Source organism: Rhinoderma darwinii, chromosome 3 (assembly GCF_050947455.1).
Source record: "Rhinoderma darwinii isolate aRhiDar2 chromosome 3, aRhiDar2.hap1, whole genome shotgun sequence".
Taxonomy (NCBI): Eukaryota; Metazoa; Chordata; class Amphibia; order Anura; family Rhinodermatidae; genus Rhinoderma; species Rhinoderma darwinii.
The window spans coordinates 206383998-206388255 of NC_134689.1; the positions used below are offsets into that span (position 1 = coordinate 206383998).

Here is a 4258-nt window from a genome sequence, read left to right on the forward strand (position 1 = left end):
TGATTAAACATTGTTCCAATTTTTTTTATTTTTTTCACGAGTCAGGAAATATTATAAATTGGATTCAATTGGATTCAATTTTATAGTATTTACCATTTCTGGTCACTAGATGGAGCCATTCACAAAATTGCAGCATTGCATGTGGTAAAGCAACCACATAGCTTTTCTGCTGCAAATTTTGGGAAAAGTGACTCGCTCTAGTGAGCTCACAGAATCCCCCCTCCCTTATCCTGGCAAGTGCCAGGAGAGGGAGGGGTTTCAATGTCTTCATACCTCCTTACATTGTGTGCCGCCATTTTCAAAGCGACTACACAGTGGAAGGAGGTTGTACTGCGAGCATACCTGCGAGGAGACGCTCTGAGGAGGACCAGGACCATCGAGGCGGACCAGGACCATCGAGGCGGACCAGGACCATCGAGGCGGACCAGGACCATCGAGGCGGACGAGGACCATCGAGGCGGACCAGGACCAGCGAGGGGACACTTCGAGGACGAGGCGGCCAAGGAAGGACGAGGTGTACCAGTGTGTCGGACGTGGAAGGACGAGCGAGGCGACGGAGGAGGAGCAGCGAGTCGGACGAGGAGGACAAGGAAGGACGAGGTGTACCAGGGAATCGGACGTGGAAGGACGAGCGAGGCGACGGAGGAGGACGAGCGAGGCGACGGAGGAGGACGAGCGAGGCGACGTAGGAGGACGAGCGAGGCGACTTGGGAGGACCACCGTGGGGGAACAGCGAGGCGGTAAGTAACGCCGAAATAGGCATCATGTGTGGCATCATGTGTGGCATCATATAAGGGAGGCCTATGTCGGCATATACTGGAGGCCTGTCAGGGAGGCCTGTGGCATCATATAGGGGAGGCCTGTGGCATCATATAGGGGAGGCCTGTGGCATCATATAGGGGAGGCCTGTGCCATCATACGGGAGGCCTGTGGCATCATATCATGGAGCCATATCAGGGAGGCCTGTGGCATCATATAGGGGAGGCCTGTGGCATCATATAGGGGAGGCCTGTGGCATCATATAGGGGAGGCCTGTGGCATCATATAGGGGAGGTCTGTGGCATCATATCAGGGAGGCCTGTGCCATCATACGGGAGGCCTGTGGCATCATATCATGGAGCCATATCAGGGAGGCCTGTGGCATCATATAGGGGAGGCCTGTGGCATCATATAGGGGAGGTCTGTGGCATCATATCAGGGAGGCCTGTGGCATCATATACGGGAGGCCTGTGTCAGCATATCATGGAGGCCTGTGGCAGCAAAAGCAGTGTGTCATCATTTCCAGTGTTGTAGCGTATACGTTGTTGGAGCGTATACGTTGTGGCAGCGTATACGTTGTGGCTGCGTATACCTTGTGGCAGCGTATACGTTGTGTCAGCGTATACGTTGTGTCAGCGTATACGTTGTGTCAGCGTATACGTTGTGGCAGCGTATACCTTGTGGCAGCGTATACCTTGTGGCAGCGTATACCTTGTGGCAGCGTATACGTTGTGTCAGCGTATACCTTGTGGCAGCGTATAGGTTGTGTCAGCGTATACCTTGTGGCAGCGTATACCTTGTGGCAGCGTATACCTTGTGGCAGCGTATACCTTGTGGCAGCGTATAGGTTGTGTCAGCGTATACCTTGTGGCAGCGTATACCTTGTGGCAGCGTATACCTTGTGGCAGCGTATACCTTGTGGCAGCGTATACCTTGTGGCAGCGTATACCTTGTGGCAGCGTATACCTTGTGGCAGCGTATAGGTTGTGTCAGCGTATAGGTTGTGTCAGCGTATAGGTTGTGTCAGCGTATAGGTTGTGTCAGCGTATAGGTTGTGGCAGCGTATACCTTGTGGCAGCGTATACCTTGTGGCAGCGTATAGGTTGTGTCAGCGTATACCTTGTGGCAGCGTATACCTTGTGGCAGCGTATACCTTGTGGCAGCGTATAGGTTGTGTCAGCGTATAGGTTGTGTCAGCGTATAGGTTGTGGCAGCGTATACCTTGTGGCAGCGTATACCTTGTGGCAGCGTATACCTTGTGGCAGCGTATACCTTGTGGCAGCGTATACCTTGTGGCAGCGTATACATTGTGGCAGCGTATACCTTGTGGCAGCGTATACCTTGTGGCAGCGTATACCTTGTGGCAGCGTATACGTTGTGGCAGCGTATACCTTGTGGCAGCGTATACCTTGTGGCAGCGTATACCTTGTGTCAGCGTATACGTTGTGTCAGCGTATACCTTGTGGCAGCGTATAGGTTGTGTCAGCGTATACCTTGTGGCAGCGTATACCTTGTGGCAGCGTATAGGTTGTGTCAGCGTATACCTTGTGGCAGCGTATACCTTGTGGCAGCGTATACCTTGTGGCAGCGTATACCTTGTGGCAGCGTATAGGTTGTGGCAGCGTATACCTTGTGGCAGCGTATACCTTGTGGCAGCGTATACCTTGTGGCAGCGTATACCTTGTGGCAGCGTATAGGTTGTGTCAGCGTATAGGTTGTGTCAGCGTATAGGTTGTGTCAGCGTATAGGTTGTGTCAGCGTATAGGTTGTGGCAGCGTATACCTTGTGGCAGCGTATACCTTGTGGCAGCGTATACCTTGTGGCAGCGTATACCTTGTGGCAGCGTATACCTTGTGGCAGCGTATAGGTTGTGTCAGCGTATACCTTGTGGCAGCGTATAACTTGTGGCAGCGTATACCTTGTGGCAGCGTATACCTTGTGGCAGCGTATAGGTTGTGTCAGCGTATAGGTTGTGTCAGCGTATAGGTTGTGTCAGCGTATACCTTGTGGCAGCGTATACCTTGTGGCAGCGTATACCTTGTGGCAGCGTATAGGTTGTGTCAGCGTATAGGTTGTGTCAGCGTATAGGTTGTGTCAGCGTATAGGTTGTGTCAGCGTATACCTTGTGGCAGCGTATAGGTTGTGTCAGCGTATAGGTTGTGTCAGCGTATAGGTTGTGTCAGCGTATAGGTTGTGTCAGCGTATAGGTTGTGTCAGCGTATAGGTTGTGTCAGCATGTGTCAGCATTTACAGTGTGGCAGCATTTACAGTGTGGCAGCATTTACAGTGTGGCAGCATTTCCAGTGTGGCAGCATTTAGAGTGTGGCAGCATTTAGAGTGTGGCAGCTATTTGTACATCACTTTATGTAATCCCACAATGTGTGTGACTTTTTGAACAGCAGTTTACCAGAAGGAGAGGGAGCGTGCCAGTGAAAACACAACCGTGAGGAGTGTATTCGAGGAGCATAGATACTTTGAACAGGTGCGGGAGCGAGGGGACTACCCCAAACGTACAATAATTGCAATTTATGGTTTTTTATATATATTATTGTACTTATTTTAACAGGAGGCAAAGCAACGCTATCAGATACAGACGACGACAGCAGCAACCAGAGCGGATTACCACCGTGGAGACGAACAGGCCATTCTGAGCAGCATAAGTTACGAATTATAGAAAGTAAGTAATCCCTAACATAGGGAGTTAATATAAACATACATGACACACAAGTTCACCAGAGGAGCCAAACTATGCAGAGTGATCAGACAGGGATGTCATTCTTCCAAAGCGACCATGTTGCGCATAGTGCAATGCTTGAAGTTGATCAATCCATTCATACATTTTTTATTTTATTCTTCTGTAGGAAATATAACTTTGACATGCCGCATGATTGGCTGAAACGTTCTGTAATACAATGTGAAGGTACGGTGGTAATATGTGACAAAGCAAGGTGTTTTCACCAGCTGCTAAAGGTCCGGTTGGATGATGAGATGAGAAAAAAAAAGTTGTTTTCATCTGCTGATGAAGGTCCAGTTCGATGATGTGACAAAGCAAGGTGTTTGCAACTGCTGCTAAAGGCTCCGGTTTGATGATGAGATGAGGAAAAAAAGTTGTTTTCATCTGCTGTTGAAGGTCCAGAAACATGATGTGACGAAGCAAGGTTTTTTCATCTGCTGATAACTTCTTTGTGATTGTCGTTGACATGTGTGTATTTTCAATGTAAATCGCTTTTACATTTTCGTCTTCCAATTTCTACTTTTATATGTTGGTCCCTATCCGTCAATGTTGACTTTTTAACTGAACTCTTTGTTTGTGACTATGTAACAAAAACTTTTTGTGTTCTGCATGTAAATTTTATATTTGTGTTTATGATGGAACACTTCTTCTGTGTTACTTTGGAAGGCAGTTATGGCTTCATCAATAAAAAAAAATTGGTTTATAAATGCTATTCTCTTTAATTCACTGTCTCTATTACATAAAAAAAAAAAAAAATGGGTTGGT

General features: G+C 48.3%; 1 long non-coding RNA gene across 1 annotated transcript; it reads left to right on the top strand.

Annotated features, from left to right (window-relative positions):
- The first annotated feature begins 288 nt into the window (after positions 1–288).
- On the top strand, positions 289–4016 carry LOC142747963 (uncharacterized). Its single transcript, XR_012882107.1, has 4 exons — positions 289–740; positions 3159–3241; positions 3326–3436; positions 3621–4016. It is a non-coding gene; the product is annotated as an uncharacterized LOC142747963 (long non-coding RNA).
- The last annotated feature ends 242 nt before the right edge of the window (positions 4017–4258 follow it).